Source organism: Pygocentrus nattereri, chromosome 12 (assembly GCF_015220715.1).
Source record: "Pygocentrus nattereri isolate fPygNat1 chromosome 12, fPygNat1.pri, whole genome shotgun sequence".
NCBI classification, from domain to species: Eukaryota; Metazoa; Chordata; class Actinopteri; order Characiformes; family Serrasalmidae; genus Pygocentrus; species Pygocentrus nattereri.
The window spans coordinates 36,149,897-36,167,853 of record NC_051222.1 but is presented as its reverse complement, the minus strand read 5'-3'; the positions used below and the strand labels follow the sequence as shown (position 1 = coordinate 36,167,853).

The 17,957-nt window shown below is 42.9% G+C and overlaps 1 protein-coding gene across 1 annotated transcript in view; it reads left to right on the top strand.

Moving 5' to 3' along the window:
• LOC108413944 (B-cell receptor CD22-like) overlaps positions 1 to 17,957 on the top strand; it is a 164,061-nt gene that overhangs the window by 82,304 nt on the left and 63,800 nt on the right. The window lies entirely within an intron of this gene.

The following is a 17,957-nucleotide window of genomic DNA, read 5'->3' as shown; positions in this document are numbered from 1 at the left end:
CCACTGAAGAACAGGGTAACAAAGTATCAGAGAAACAGATGGACTACAGTCTGTAACTGTAGAACTATAAAGTGCAGCTATACAGTAAGTGGAGCTGATAAAGTGGATGATGAGTGTAGAAACAAGGAGGTGGTCAGGATGTTGTGGCTGGTTAGTGTGTATCTGCGCTTTCTGTAGTCGTGTGCCATGTGCTGCTGGTCTGTGATGCTCCGTGTGGCCTGAAGAATAACTTTTACATTAGTAACATTAAACTAGTGGATCTGTGTATTTAAACAGTGGATGTGTGTCTGTATGTTCCTGGGGCCTGTTTGTAGTGTGAAGCTTGACCTGCAGCATTCATACATGTCGTGACTTTAGCCTGGCCAGGAGCTCAGAGGCCACGTCTGGGTGTGAATGATGTCATTTCCTCTGAAAGTATGAGATGAACAGCAGCAGCGGTAGCTCATGTTTTCAGGCTTCTACTTTTAGAACTGAACTCATGATGATGGGAGTCTGATATGCTAATTAGCTTGATGAATCACTGTTGCCTATAGTTACTGACTTTCAAAGGGGGTCTTTTTTCTGGACATAGTTTAAGTTGGTAAGTAGGATCACAACCCTGTTCCTGGAAATCCAGCACCAGTTCAGTTTAATTTCAGGGCACTTGGCTCTGACCACAAGATGCTCCCGGAGGCCTTGATTACATGGATTGGAGTTTTGCTATATTGTCCTCTACTACTACTACTACTACTAACAACAATATTATTATTAATATAATAATAATAATAATAATAATAATAATAATAATAATTATTATTATTATTATTATTATTATTATTAATAATAATAATAGTAATAATAATAATAATTTACTTGTCTGAGTGGGACACAGGGAAGCTGGCTGTGGAGCCCTCCAGTGGCCTGTCACAGAAAGAGCAGCTCTGGGAACCAGCACAGTAAGAGCGGTCCGAAAAGCACTGAAAAAGGGTAGGACGTACCTCTGGGGCAGCAGCCGTTCTGAAAACTGGCACAGGAGATGCACAGGGAATCCCACATGAGAAACAGCAGCTAAAGCAGCCAGCACTTGATGAGGATAGGGAGTCGGAACAGGAGCTATGCAGTGAATCACCACTGGACAGCCAACATCTCAGGAAGCAAACAATGGATCAGGAAGGGGAGCCGCACAAGGTCCAGCACTGGAGCAACCTGGAGGACTGAAACAGGAGCCGTGTGTAAGCAACAGGCTCTGGAACCCTACATGGAGCCAGACCAGGGTCAAGCACTGGAGTGGCCCAGGAAACATGAACTGAAGTGGCTCAAGAAGGAGAAATGGGAGCCAGCATGGGAGCTGGAAGAGGATCTGTCCAAGGATCAGGAACTGGAGCCAACCAGGGAACCAAATATGAGAGTCAGCTCCAGTTGTAGTTAGCACCCCAGGAGGCACCTAGAGCAGCCACTACAAAAGAGGAGGTTCTGGGAGCCATTACAGGCATGGTAACTTGGGGTGGTAGGATGAGGGCAGATGCCAATGGACCATTGCTTTTATCCTTGATGATGCCACCCCAGAGACAGGAGGGCCTCCACCCCAGTGGCAGTTCAGTACCTTTTGAGTGTGTAGAGTATCAGGAGGAAATCATCATCTGTCTTAATAAAAACTGCCACTGCCCCGATGATGAGCCTCGTTAAAGGTTGGTCAGATTATTTCTTTATATTAATAAAATTTTATTCACTATTAGAATCATAAACATCATTTTCTACCCACAATGGCAAAAGCAGTCAGGAGGAAGTGGCTGACTGGTGATGAAGATGGTGTTCTGTGGTTTCCAAGATGGGCTAGAGAGGGTTGGGGGTGGCAAGTGAGGGGGGAAGAGAGAGAGAGAGAGACTAAATGATTGACAGAGAGAGAGAGAAACAGAGAGAGAGAGAGAGAGAGAGAGACAGAGAGAGAGAGGAAGAGAGAGAGAGAGAGGTGGTTGGGCCTTTGTCACTTCAGGAAGTCTTAAAGCTCTTGTGGTCAGCGTCATGTATAAGGACACAGCTCACTTTGTCGTGTGTAACTGACCTGTTAGGTGTTTGAATCATGACCATCATCTGGATCATCATCTTCACTCTGACGCCTGGTGAGTTGTTCCTCTCACATCTGTGTTGAGTTTAAGATGATCTTTACAGACTCAGAGACACAGTGTGTTAGATCAGTGACTGATGAAGAACAGAATCTACCTCTTCCTCTCACTCATATTCATCACTGTTACTGTCTTAGTGAGACGTTTCTGTGTAGAGTTTCAGGCTCTCGTGTTCTACAGGCTTTTCAGACTAAACAGTCCTGAGTGACGTCTCAGCCTCAGAGTTAGTTTATTACTCCCTTATACAACATGTTCTCTTTTACAGCTGGAGTCAGCGCTGGAACTACTGTAACTGGACACAGAGGACAGTCAGTCCAGATTAGATGCTCCTATTGGTCTCTATAAGACCTCCATAAAGTATCTCTGCAGAGGAGAATGTTCTGCTTTATGGAGAACTAAAGTCATTCCTGTTCAGTCTGGATCTGCTGAAGATCAGACATTCTCTCTGGATGACGACACAGTAGCCAGAGTCTTCACCATCACCATCACTGACCTGAGAGCAGAGGATGGAGGAAGATACTGGTGTGGGGTAAAGAGGCCTAAACCACTTCCTGACTTTTACACAGAGATCCTATTACTGGTTGAACAGGGTGAGCGACCGACGGTTCAGACTGATATGAGTGTTTAATAAACGGAGAAACAGATATGACGACTTGTCCTGTGTGGTCAGTGAGATGTTTATGCTGAAAGATGAATTAATTTTATATTGTCTCTATTTCTTTTCTTTAGGTGACCCTCCTGCCGTCTCTCCCTCCACATATTCTCCTCCGTCAGTGCAGACACAATCCACACCTCTCTCCAGGTTTCCATCTACAGGTATGAGCTCTCTACTCAGTCTGTTTTTTAAATTTGCCTATTCATCAGATCATCCATCACACCATTAGTGCCTGTTGATCTCTTATGTCTGCACTGTGACAACTCAAGATTTATTCATCCTCAAAAATAGCTTAGTAAAAAAATGTCAGTTTGTGTTTAATCTCTCTAAATTGTTTCAGTATAATAATCCTTTTAATAATTATGGAATATGAAATGGTTCATTATAGAGAAACTTACATACTCAAATTTCAAAACCTAACCCTTGGCCTAGTCCTAACCCTCACCCTGGCGCTACTCCTAATCCTAAGCTTTACCTCAACCTAAAACTTTCCAGAAAAAAAGTTTTTTCTGTTCTTCCAGTGGCCTGGTTTTCTGTAGCAGCCGTATTAAGGGGTATAATCTGAGGGGAGTGCTTAAGTGTGGGCGATAAGTGTTTGGATTGTGTGCTGGGTTGTTGGACTTTGCTTGCCCTGGAGTTGGAGTGGGGCAAGGCCAGGGAAAGGGTAGGGCAGGGCAGAGCAGGTAAATGAGTTGGGTCATGCGCCTATTTGTATGGAAAAGGTGAGTATTGGGTATCTCCGGGATGTAGCTGGATAGGGTATCTGTTGATGAGTCGTTTGAAGTACATGGAGGATGGGGCTGGTGTCAATCAAAAGGGCAGACCAGGCTGATTTGAAAGATACCAGGTCCGTGAGGATAGGTGGCTCTGTCGCGGAGAAATAAGGGTCTAAATTTGGTGGCGAGATTTTGCTATGGGGGTCCACCGCGGACCACGCTGAGGTTGGCCTAGAAGCACTGTAGTTGAACGAGATTGAAAAACAGCAAAAAACATCTATGTCCATAAAATTTGCCTAGGTAGCTATTTCGGGGGGTAAAAGCAGGTAAAAATGCCTCCAGGGGGCATGACCCACTTTACCAGGCCAAAAGTAATGCACTCCCATTGGTTAAAGGGAGTAGGAAAGCACCCCTTGATGAAAAACAGTAATAAAACGACTATGTCTATAAAAATCACCAAGGTGGTTTCACCGAGGGTCTCTGTGCTGCTCGTTTATCCAGCTAAGGTGCACTTTTTTCAGGCAAATTCAAATCTACCCGTGGTCTGGAGCGTGTATTTGGTAAGGAAAATGCAGAGGGGTGCCATCAATGTTTTGAGAAACAGTGGCAGGAGGAGTTTTGGTCAGGGTCCAAGCACTTTTATGGGCTTGGTGCTTAGTCTACAGTCCACAAAGCATGTGAACAGCAGACCCTAGTGCATGTGAACAGCAGACCATGCTTTATGAGGACAAAGTCTAAAGAGACTGGTGACTCTTTTCAAACATTTTATTAAAACTTAGGACTCTGTGCTGCTGTCAGTGTTATCTTTTATAAGTTCATGTGGTTGATGGGCTCTATTGGGAAGAGTTCGTGTAAATGCAAAACATGTTGAGGATTGAACAGTAAATCAGTTCCATCTGCAGAAAATGAGCTGAATATATGAAACCATTTTTACAAGGCTGCATATTTTAGTATGTTTTAAACAAAAATGCACAAATCATGAACAGACAGAGATGCAGAGTTGAGCTCCACCCAGCATGTGAATGTGGTGAGAACACAATGCAGATCACTAACAGCCTCACACTGAGCTCAACATACTGAGAATAAGAGCTGATACACAACATTTATATCAGAATGATTTCAGCTCTTAGCATTTCACACTCTACATAGAGAAAACACTCTGCACTAAATCACACAGAGATGATTATATTTACAAAGTAGGAAAAGCTTTTCACATTCTAGCAGATATTTATTAAAAGTAAAAAAAGGTTACAATATGAGGCATTAATGTAAATGTTTGGCATCATAAGGAAAAAAAATCATTGTAATTAAAAAACAAAAAAAAAATATTTAAAACAGAACAAATGAATCAGAACAAATCACAGGTGTTGAATAAGTAATAGTATTTATTTAGGAAGTGAAAGTGTGACAGATCAGAGAGTGAAGAGATGAGAGTGCGCTCTGAGGCGGTCACCCTTACAGAGGGCTTTATACCCTAAACTAGGTGTTGGTGAGATACCAAATAAGGGGAGGTTTGACTGCTGCTAAGCACGTTTATCAGTCAGAGGACAGGATGTTTTGAGATCATGTTTTGTAGATGAAGAACTGATACAGACTCAGACATTCAAATCCACGCTATATGGAGTTTATCACCTTCTCTGTTACTGAGGATCACAGTTTAATGTATAGAATGCACTGCTCGAGTGTCGCACTCAGGAGACCTGGACTGAGGGTCCAGAGCTGTGTACGGGTCATCAGGAGAGCTGGATTGAACAGCCTGTGTGAGGGAAAGAGGGAATGAAGCAGAGGAGGAGAAATGAAGTCTCCATTTAATTTCTGAGGTAAGAGTTCTTCAAAGATCTAGAGGGAGGATTTGTGAAGAGACACTTACTGCAAGTGTGTGGTACACATCATCAGAGGACCTGGCTGTGGGCTGAAGAGCTGTGTACGTCTCGTCCTAAGTTTTATGGTCAGCGTTCTGGACAGAGGATGGGTAGAGAAGGTGTAGAGAGACTGAAGGAGTTTAGGAATCATCACTGCTTTAATAATTTACTGTTTGAAACAAATCATCCCCATCATGATTTACTGGCTGAAACCAAAAGGTAAGGAGCTCAGAACAGCACCTTGGACAGCACTCTCACCTTCTCACAGCTCCATCCTAAAACACTCAGTCCTACACTGCCATCTAGAGGAAGAGCTTGGGTAGCACTTTATCTTCCAGTGACTTTTTATGAAAACAGTGCAACTCCAATGAACAAAGAGCAGTTACATGGTTCAGACTATCAATATCACTGCTGTTCTGATATGCAGTTACAGTCACATTACAAGACAAGATCAAGACGAGAGCCTCGGACAGTTTTGTTGTCATGTTTTAAAGATTACAATGTGTGGTTTTTTATGTGCTATTCTTTATTTTACTCTATTGTACCTGTACTAAAACCTAAACACCAATGCTTTTAGGATAGTTGTATGTTTAGGTTTTAAGGTTAATTACTTTTCTTAAGTCTTAGTTCAGAATCATTTTGAAATCTTGTATTTCAATGAATTCAAATCTATATTGACCGGCCGTTCAGTCTACAGTGATACTGTTAGAAAACTCCATAATGTATGGGGCGTGTAGGCCGGACACACATACATAGAAGCTTTAATAGGGTCAACCCAAACCTCAGCCATCATGGGCAGGAGTCAAACAACAGGCAGGTAAGCACAAGAAAGATTCACAGCAAACAACCAGTAAGCAAAGACCTTTTCAACCAAAGGACTAACAAAGAAAAGAGGCTCAGCACTCAGACCACCGACACAGAGACGTTACAGTCTAACAGGGTAAACACAGGAGTTAATGAAGGGGTTGAATTATTCCTTGAAATAACTACAGGTGTGTGTAATGAAGGAGGTGTGGAGCCAGGAAGGAGCTGAAGCTGTAATGAGCCATTCCAGAGTGAAGAGGAGGAGCTGTTCTCAATAACCTCATCACAGCAGCCTGGAGGAGTTTATTAGTTAATGACATTATTAAATGAAATATTTCCAGATCTTCATCTTCCTTAAGAGGTTAAACACTTTAGTTGTTGATATGAAAACGACGCCTGTGTTTTATTTAATCAGTTCTTATTTTTTCAGTAACTGTGTGGTTTGATGACCTGACTGAGGAAAAAACCTTATTATATTATGAAGACAGCTGCATATTAATAGAATTTACTTAAACATCTCAGAGTATTTATGACCTGCAGCTTCTAAATAAGGTGAAGTTATTGTTCAGCTAAATGGAGCATCTTGGAGATCATGATGGTGCCCACCGAGGAAGACGTCTTTGTGTTCCTCCTGCAACCAATGCTGTTTATTATTTATTTAAACTTCAGTATTTATTTTAAAATGTACAGTATACCTACAGAACAGTTAGTATACTAGAGAGGTCCTCCTGGAGATTGGTAAAGCTCATCATGAACTTTCCTTTAGACTTTCTGACTTCAACTTTCTTTTACACTTGTACTCCACCACCACCAGCCGGCAAGGTCCAGCAGCACAGAGCAGCAGAGCGGCCAAAGCAGAAGCAGGGCAAGAGAGGTGGGCTACATGCTGGGCTAAAGGCTAGGGCTACACGGTCACCTCTAGCTATCCCATTGTTAGCTAATGTTCATTTCCTTGAAAATGAGCTGAGAACCAGAATAACAACTCAGCGTGAGATCAGAGAGAGCTGTGCTCTTATTCTCACAGAAACCTGGCTCTCTGAGAGCACGGCGGACTCAGTGGTCCAGTTAGAAACGCACTCCGTCCACTGCAGGGACGTCACGGCAGCACCGGGGAAGAACAAAGGTGGCGGTGTCTGCATCTACATGAACAACAGGTGGAGTTCAGACGTAACGACTGTTGAAAAACACTGTTCAGCTGACTTAGAGCTGCTGATGGTGAAGTGCAGACCCTTCTATCTGAGTTCAGCGCTGTGTTTATTCTGGCTGTTTACATCCCACCACGCCCAAACCAAGGAGATCACACAGAACACGTCACTTACACGTCGCTGTGACATCAGTGGATGTGCACTGAAACTTGGAGAATAAACCCACGGAGAGCAGCTGGCCCAGACAACATCCCCGGGCATGCACTCAGGGTTTGCCCCCATCATATGCCTCCCAAAGAAAAGCATTGCGACCTGCCTAAATGACTGTCGGCCCATTGCACTCACCCCAATCGTGATGAAGTGCTTCGAGAGCACTTTCTAACAGAGTCGGCAGCCGCACATCCAACACAAGAACAGTGAGCACAGGGGTCCCACAGTTTGCTGAGCCCCGTTGTGTACATGCTCTTCTCGAATGACTGCGTAGCCTCCCAGAACACCACCACCATCATCAAGTTTGCTGATGACACTACAGTCACTCAATAACTGCACCTTCCATACTTCTGTACTGCTGCTGTCAGAAAACTACTGTTAACATCTGTTACCTACAACAGGCACTTCATGAACCGCTGCTCTACATACTTGCTCATACGCACATATACCTTTCATTTGCTTTCAACTTTGCACATAGAACTGTTCATTTTTACTTTTTTACTACTGTCTTTGTGTGTACAGCCCTCACAAATATTTTATTCTATCTTTTCATGGGACGACACTATAGAAATGAAACTTGGATATAACTTAAAGTGGTCAGTGTGCAGCTTGTATAGCAGTGCAGATTTACTGTCCTCTGAAAAGAAAATCAACACAGCCATTAATGTCTAAATAGCTGGCAACACAAGCGAGTCCACCTCACAGTGAACGTGCCCAAATGAGTGTCAATATGTTGTGTGACCACCATTATTATTTAGCACTGCTTTAACCCTCTTGGGCTTGGAATCCACCACAGCTGCACAGGTTGCTACTGGAATCCTCTTCCACTCCTCCATGATGACATCACAAAGCTGGTGGATGTCCCAACACCTTGCATTCCTCCACCTTCTGCTTGAGGATGTCCCACGGGTGCTCAGTTGGGTTTGATTCTGGAGACATAATCGGCCAGTCCATCACCTTTACCTTCAGCAAGGCAGTTGTCATCTTTGAGGTGTGTTTGGGGTCGTTATTGTGTTGGAAAACTGCCATGTAATGCAGTTTCCGAAGGGAGCGGATCATGCTCTGCTTCAGAAAGTCACAGTGCATGTTGGAATTCATGTTTCCCTCAATGATTCACAGCTCCCCAGTGCTGGCAGCACTTATGCAGCCACCATGCTTGACTGTAGGCAAAAGATGTCTTGGTACTCCTCACCAGGGCACCGCCACACATGCTGGACACCATTTGAGCCAAACAAGTTCATCATGGTCTCGTCAGACCACAGGACATGGTTCCAGTAATCCATGTTCTTGGACCACTTGTCTTCAGCAAACTTCTTGTGCATCAGTTTCAGAAGAGTCTTTGTTCTGCGACGACGGGCATGCAAACTGATTTGATGCATTGTGTGGCATATGGTCTGAGCACTGATAGGCTGACCTCCCACTTCTTCAACCTCTGCAGCAGTGCTGGCAGCACACATGCATCTATTTTTTGAAGCCAACCTCTTTATATGACACTGAACACGTAGACTCAACTTCTTTGGTCGACCCTGGCAAGGCCTGTTACGAGAGGAACCTGTCTGAAACCACTGTGTGACCTTGGCCACCGTGCTATAGATCAGTTTCAGGGTGTTAGCAATCTTCATATAGCCCAGGCCTTCTTTGTGGAGAACAATAATTGTATTTCTCACATCCTCAGAGAGTTCTTCGCCATGAGGTGTCATGGTGAATATCCAATAATTAGTATGAGTGAATTGGACCCAAAACATCAAATTTAACAGCCCTGCTCCCCATTCACTCCTGGAACCTTGTAATTCTAACAAGACACATGACCCCAGGGAGGGACAACAACACAATTGGGCACAGTATGGACATGTTCACTGTAAGGTGGACTCACTTGTCCATCCATCCATCCATCAATCCATGTTGACCCAGCACCAATCCGCCTGTCAATCTCCTGCTCCCTTGTACCATCACTTGTGAACAAGACCCCGAGATAGTTGAACTCCTCCACTTGAGGCAAGAGCCTGTGCCCGACCCAGAGAGGGCTGTCCACCATTTTCTGCCTGAGAACCATGGTCTCGGATTTAGAGGTACTGATTCTCATCCCGGCCGCTTCACACTCTGCTGCAAACTGATCCAGCGAAAGCTGAAGTGGACTGGACTGGTTGGGCAAACTCCCATGAACCCTGCAGAATCCTGGAGAGGGTGAAGAGTTGGTCCAGTGTTCCACAAAGCCGGACTCTCTTCTCCAGTACCCCTGCATAGACCTTACCAGGGAGGCTGAGGAGTGTGATTCCCCTGTAGTTGGAACACACCCTCCAGTCCCCTTTTTTAAAAAGAGGCACCACCATCCCAGTCTGCCAATCCAGTGGCACCGCCCCCGATGTCCACGCAATGTTGAAAAGGCATGTCAGCCAAGACAGCCCCACAACATCCAGAGCCTTGAGGAATTCAGGGCAGATCTCATCCACCCCTGGAGCCTTGCCACCAAGGAGCTTCTTAACTACCTTAGCGACTTCGGCCACAGTAATGGACAAGCCTATTCTCATGTCCCCAGACTCTGCCTCCTCACTGGAGAACGTGTCGGTGGGATTGAGAAGGTCCTCAAAGTATTCCTTCCACCACCCAATGACATCTTCAGTTGTTGTCAGCAGCACACCATCTCCACTATATACAGTGCTAGTGGCACACTGCTTTCCCCTTCTGAGTCGCCTGACGGTTTGCCATAATCATTTCGGAGCCGAATTAGTCACTTTCCAAGGCCTCACCAAACTCCTCCAACACACAGGTTTTTGCCTTGGCAATGACTGAAGCCACAGATCGCTTGGCCTGTCGATACCAGCCAGCTGCCTCTGATGTCCCACAGGCCAACCATGCCTGGTAGGACTCCTTCAGATTGACGGCATCTCTCACCTGAGATGGCCCTGACATACCTGACCTTCTGTAACAATAACCGAGCTCCAGTCCATCATAATGAGATGTGGGCCTGCAGCTTACTAAACTGATCAATTATTTAACTTGGAAACATAATTTTAGCCTAGTCTCCTACATGTCGATTACCAACACAACAAAACTTTTCCTGTGTTTTCCTAGTGTACAAATACATGTAAAAAACAAACTACACAAGTATATCCTCCTTTTTATATCATAAACAGTTATTATGAAGCATATATACACTTCTGGTTTACACTGCTATATCTTTAATGAACAAACAGAATAAACAATTAAGGTCATTGATAAACAATGAGCTATATAAACAATGAGCTGTAGAACATGTTACATATATTTACATATTTTATTACACATTACGGTGGTGTGGACTTGGATTCAAGTCAGACTCAAATCAAGAATTGAAAGACTTCCCACTCGACTCAGCAAAAATCAAGAAACACTTGAGACTCGACTTTGACTTGAGCACTATGACTTGGACTGTAACTCGCACTTCAGTCTTATGACTCAGAAGGACTCGAGACCCAAAGGGGAAGAAACATGGAGGTGTCTGCCTGCAGAAGGGACTACACAGCTGGTTACTATTTTATGTGAATGGATTCATTTTCTGTTGTAAATTTGTTAGACAGCAACAGTCATCATCTGTTACTATAGGCTGACGCTCAGCTCATTTTATTTTGGAAGACAAGTGAAGCATTTAGACTAAGTTCACCTCCATAAGCTAAAAACAAGAGAAGTAACAGCAGCATGAATAAACCCTTGCTCATTGTTTAAACTTCAGCCTTACTGGAGAAACTTGGGTGAACTGACCATTTTCCTCATAGCAAAGGAAAAGACACAGCTCTCTCTTTGACCAAATTTAAAGACCTCAATTTAAGGTGAAAAAGAAAACTCGAAAGTTTAAACTGAAGTTCGTTTCTTCATCATATGCTGTCTCTTCTGTAAACTTTCATGAGCATGGTTGTTTTGGTTTGTTATCCAAGTTAACAATATGAATTCAAATTTAATGGCAATTCTCACAAAAATTACTTCAGCAAGTTGTCTTGACCACCTCTACATGCCTAAATGCACTGAGTTGCGGCCGTGTGATTGGCTGATGATCTATTTGTGATAAAATTAATTTGTGATGATTAAGAGTGCGTCACTGCGAGCGACTGAGAGCGCGTCACTGCAGCAACGTTTTGTGCTATAAACTTCTAAATCGACCAAAAGCAGTAAGTACCTGAAATATCATGGCTTCTGCTAGTTGTTTTGTCTGCTCAGAGTGTGGCATGTTTAGTTTAACCCCCTTTTCCACCTCTAGTGATAATGATAGTGGCTGTGTTTGTGCTAAGCTGCCAGCTAGTTAGCTCTCTAATGGAGAAGGTGGACCAGTTAGAGGTGCATGCAGGAGTTATTGAAGGACAGAGATCAAGATTCAGTGTTAGCAGCTCCGGGTGCCCTAGGGAGAATTAGCACCCCCTCAACTCCGGTGTTAGAGCCCTCACAGCGGGGCGAATGGGTGACAACTCGGTGGTCTAGCTGTAAAGCTAAGGCTAATGCTAACGCTGAGGCCAAAGCTAGCCCACTGGAATGCCATGCTCCTCTGATTCACGTGTCAAACAGATTTGCCTGCTCAGTGAAGCACCTGCTGTGAAGCCTGTTAAAAGTACTCTGGTCATAGGACACTCGATTGTCCGACACGTGAAATTACTCCTTTAGGGGTGCCAGCAGTAACAGTTAGATGTTTATCGGGAGCCAGAGTGCCGAACTTTAGTGGCAACCTTATACTGTTAGCTGATAAGAGATATTCAAGGATAGTCATCCATGTAGGGGACAATGTGATGCAGCGCTGAGGCCTACAGCAGGCTTTCGGCGTTAAACTGCTGGATGTCCAAGTGGTGTTCCGAAAATCAAGTGGGCTTTATATACAATTGGTTGCGTTTCAAGGTCAAGTCTGGTCTTATAGGTAGGGATGGTGTCCACCCCACGCGGGAGGGTGCTGCCTTACTTTCGTGCAGCATAGCTCATAGTCTTTTAGATAGTTGGCATAGTTGTGTAAACTGCTGCTGACAATCCAGAGCCAGGACCAGGCCGCAGACAGACAGGCTAAACCGACCGTCTGCAAACTGCCTTGAGGAGTCACCCAAGATCAACTTTGAGCCTGTGTCTTTGCCCCGAATTAAAACTAAATTTAGTCATAGAAAAACTCAATCAGCCCGTTTAAACAACCTAATCAACATATATCCATATTCAGATGATAGCACCTGTAACGGGCGTCACGGCACCATTGTAACGGGTGTGCATCTAAAGTTTACGGTGGTCAGGACTGTCCATCCGCACTCCCGTTAACCCATAAATACTCTGCATTGTGTTCTGGGGGATCTGTGATGCATGAAGGAAAGACTCAGAGCACAGCCACTGCTGGTTTGGGTTCTTTATTATGGCTGGTGGTATCTGTATAAACAGATAGATAAGCTCTTAAAGCTCTGGAGTGAACATACAGCTCTGGAGTGAACACACACACTGCTCTCTCTCTCATACACGCAGGTTATCAGCCTCCTCCTCTCAGCCAGCTATTCACAGAGTGAGTTAATTAAAATATTCTCTAAATTATATGGGCACACATGCGTTGGTACAATGAGTTACACATGAAAATAAAATGAAAAGAAATATGAATTTGTCATAGTGACAAAAACCAGCTCTATGTAAATACAGTTATCAAAAACACTGTAACTAAAACATGCATTTATTGAAACAGTGAACAGATATAACTGGGGAACTACATACCTGAATAAACAGATAGATAAGCTCTTAAAGCTCTGGAGTGAACATACAGCTCAGGAGTGAACACACACACTGCTCTCTCTCTCACACACGCAGGTTCTCAGCCTCCTGTTAGCAGAAACGCACATGGGGGCATAAAGCTACAGAGCACGTGTCAGTTATAACTCGGCATAGAAGACATTTTATAAAGTTCACTTTCAAGCTACTACACATTTACACGCTCACAGCCCGTTTAACACTGATTACTGCCCATTTTATGTTGTTTTACACAGAAAAATATGTGTTTTAAGCACGACCATCAGAGCTACGCACCTCCTCTCAGCGAGCTATTCACAGAGTGAGGTAGCTACGGCGATGGCGCCAAGCAAAGCTGCGTCTCTTAAAGGGACAGTACACAATTAACCAACTCTTTAAAATAAAAGGTTCCCCAGTACAAATATGAAATACATGGAACACAAAAACAGATATTTATACAAAAATCAGAATTTGGTGGAATTTTAACAACAAAAACCAATAAGCATTTTTTAACCTTGTTACACACCCTAGAACCTAAAATTTGGACTACTCAGTATAAGATCACTAAACTCAAAAGCAGTCATCGTAAATTAAATTATAAGCAATCATAAATTTGACATTTTCTGTCTCACTGAAACGGGTTAGACAAAATGAATATTCAGCTTTAAATGAGGCCACCCCTGTAGGCTATAATTATGCACATAAGCAAAGATTATCAGACAAGGGAGGTGGAGTATGTGGCCTCCTTTTCTTTCCTTTAGTTTTGTGGCCATTCCTTTTCTCAGCCTCCTTTCCTTTCTAGTTTTGAGGCTATTCCTTTTCTCAGCCCCCTTTCCTTTCATTTCATTTTGGGGCCATTCCTTTTCTCAGCCTCCTTTCCTTTCTAGTTTTGAGGCTATTCCTTTTCTCAGCCCCCTTTCCTTTCCTTTCATTTTGGGGCCATTCCTTTTCTCAGTCTCCTTTCCTTTCTAGTTTTGAGGCTATTCCTTTTCTCAGCCCCCTTTCCTTTCCTTTTGGGGCCATTCCTTTTCTCTGCCTCCTTTCCTTTCTAGTTAAGGGGCCATTCCTTTTCTCAGATCTCTTTTCTTTTTAGTTTTGGGGCTGGGCTGGGCTGTCACCCGTCTACCAAGGTGTGACAAACATTACTGGGGCCTAATCAGCCCACAGCCTTCTGGGAATTGGAGTTCCCTAAAGTTATGGCCCTGTGCTGCCGTCGCCCTCTGCTGGCAGCAGGCAGGGCCAGCCGAACCCTTACAACAAGAACATTCTAAAGAATTCTGTTGTTTTCCAATTTTGTGAAAACAGATTGAGCAAGGCCCTCTCTTGTTTCAGCATGATGATGCCCCATGCCCAAAAAAGATGAATGAAATGGTTTGGCCTTTACACAGCCCCGAATTCAACTCCAACAAACACTTTTGGGGTGAAGTAGGACATCAGGGCCCGACCTCACTAAGGGGCAGGTTTGCTAAGCTTCTGTGGCTTTACAGTTTACTAAAAAGGTGCAATGGCTTTTAGTGTCCATAACAAGGTGAAAGGGTGTCCGCCTCATTTACATATGCATTTGTAAGTGTTTCCCTCGCAAAGCGCAAAATATTGGGAAATTACGATAATGAACCGCCAATCAGTAAAAGCTGACTGTGCACATTTTCCACTCAAAGCCCATGGCTTTGGAATGAGAAGTAAGCCCATTTGGATGTGATGTTTGGGTGTCTGTGTACTTTTGGTCATGTTGAATAAATTACATATAACAGAATAAAATACAATAAATGTGTTTAGAAAACAAGAGTAAAATGAGCATGAAACAACTTACTCTTGTAATATAAGGCTAAAAACACCAGAATCCCAACCAGAGATGTCAGTAATAAGACGCACAAAGACTATGAGAGTCTGACCAAACAAATAAAAATGTGAATTGAATTAAACTTTCTAACTTTTAAAATTCTGCTTAATACATTTAATGTTTTTATAGAGCAGCAGGTGGAGTATATATGGTCATGTTCTCTACAGGCATGGTGCACAACCCCCTTCTAACTTTCAGCTAGCTGAGCCACAACTTCCTGAAGTAAAACCACAACAGAGCTGCCACTGAGTCAGTCGAGAGTGCCAGTGAACCACACTTGTTCCTTTGCACTCGATAACTACGGTGACAGAAGCTAAAGTTGAGACTTGCTCATGTTCACTACGGTTTGCAATCACATAGATCGTAAATCACTAGCAAGTTAAAGAAAATTTTATTTTCTCACCTGGTATTTTGGCATCATTTGGCTGATCTGAAGCAGCTGGAGCTGAGAGAGAGAGCAGGAAATGAAGTAAACAGAAGACCTCCTTGTATTCATTAATGGCCTCGGTTTTTAATCAGATTTTCTCTATAATGTCAATCTTACCATCAAGGACTGTAGGGATCACTTCATTATATGTATCACTAAGAAATCTCTCCACTCCACACCAGTATTTCCCAGCATCTTCCTTACTCAGTCGAGCGATTTCCACAGTGAAGACTCCCGTCCCAGAATCCGTCAAACGATATCTACCAGACGATTTCTTGGTGGAGTCTATCAGAATATCCACATTTGTTTTACATGGGTCTTGGCAGAAATACTTCCTGTCACTAGCAAACCCAAGTATGAGCACATGTAATTGAGACTAAGCCGCTTTTATATCCATGAATGTCTTCCCCAGATGTTTTGTACCTCATTACTGTCAAATGCATAACAATGCATAAAGTTATTATTTAAAAATGTATATTATCTGTTTGTTTTTTCCTAGACAGCTATTAAAAGTATAACATAAACAGCTAAAGAACCTTCATTGCTGCCAATAATAATCAGACTTTTTCTCTGAAAGTTCATCAGACCTCAAACTACAGTAAAGTTCAGCAGTTTGAGGTGGTGGTGAAATAAAGACTCTTGAAGATAAACATCACTCGGGTAAACATCAGAAACATGTAGTGTGATAAGGAAATGAGGACTGCACTGTGTAAAGTCACGTGAACTCAAGCATGAAGTTAAGTGTGAGTTCAAAAGTTCAGTCCTTCATTCATAAGGAAACCTCAACCCCCCAAAAATATCCAAACCATCTCAGAAAGCTCTGAAAAAAGCAGCTGGATTAAGCTCTATTAAAAAGAGTGGAAGTTACTGTGCACCAGTTAGCATAAAGAAAATGTGATGGTTCAATGTGTAGCATGTTAACAAAAGAAGACATTCCACTGGAAATAAATTCTGTCCAAACCCCACAGCTAAAAGTTCCTCTTGATATTAGTGTAGTTTTTCCACAAGTGGACTGATCTTATATGCATCCCTCTCAAAAACACAGCCACACATAAGATCTTCAATGATATTTATGTATGTGTTTGTTTGTTTACTTATTTATTGTACAAGTCACACTGCAAAGCAACCGGGGTGCAACACTCTTGAAGGGACTGAGAACACTGACATTCTTACTATCACAGTTTCCCCGTTGTTCCTCTGAGTGAGTCTTTTTCTTCCCCTGTGGTTTAGCCTTGTGCCTTTTGTATTCTTGTGCCATGTGCTTTTGTTTTGTTCTATGTCTTCTCCCTATGCCCCCTGCACGTAGCTCCACCCCCTCATTAGACCCAGTTTCTTGTTCCCCTTCAGTGTATTTATCCCCATGTGATTGTTCAGTCTCTTTGTCTTGCATGTGACCTTGGGGCTTTTTCTTGGATTTTGTTGTTAGAGGTTTCATTATGAACTTGGTCAAACCTCTGCCACTCAGCTTCTGAATTCTTTTGAATCTGATTTGAATAAAAGCAACTCACACTTACAGTGCATCTGGAAAGTATTCACAGTGCTTCACTTTTCCCACACTTTGTTAGGTTACAAACTTATTCCACAATGGAACACAATATCCCATAAAGACAAAGTGAAAAATGTTTGTTTGAATGTTTTGCAAGTTTATTAAAAAATAACACACACACACAAAAAAAAATCACATGTACATAAGTATCCACAGCTTTTGACATGACAGTCAAAATAAAGCTCAGCTGCCTCCTGTTTCCTCTGATCGTCCTTCAGTTTTTTTTGACAACTTGACTGGAGTCCACCTGTGGTAAATCCAGTTGATTGGACATGATGTAGAAAGGCACACACCTGTCTATACATGGTCCCATAGTGGACAGTACATGTCAGAGCACAAACCAAGCCATGAAGTCCAAGGAATTGTCTGTAGACCTCTGAGACAGGATTGTATCGAGGCACAGATCTGGGGAAGGATACAAAAACATTTCTGCAGCATTGAAGGTCCCAATGAGCACAGTGGCTTCCATCATCCATAAATGGATGAAGTTTGGAACCAAGGATGCACTGACGCTCCCCATCCAACCTGATGGAGCTTGAGAGGTTCTGCAATGAAGAATGGGAGAAACTGCCCAAAAATAGGTGCCAAGCTTGTAGCATTATACTCAAAAAAGACTTGAGGCTGTGATTGCTGTCAAAGGTGCTTCAACAAAGTATTGAGCAAAGGCTGTAAATACTTATACTTTCTATTTTCATGAATTTGCAAAACATTCAAACAAACATTTTTCACTTTATCTTTATGGGGTACTGTGTACAGAATTTTGAGGGAAAAAAATGAATTTAATACATTTTGCAATAAGGCTATAACATAACAAAATGTGGGAAAAGTGAAGCGCTGTGAACACTTTCCGGATACACTGTACATTTCTAGAGGAAAGATAATCTACAATATTTACAAACTAAAGCAAAACAGTTTTTGTTCACCTACATTTACATGTGATT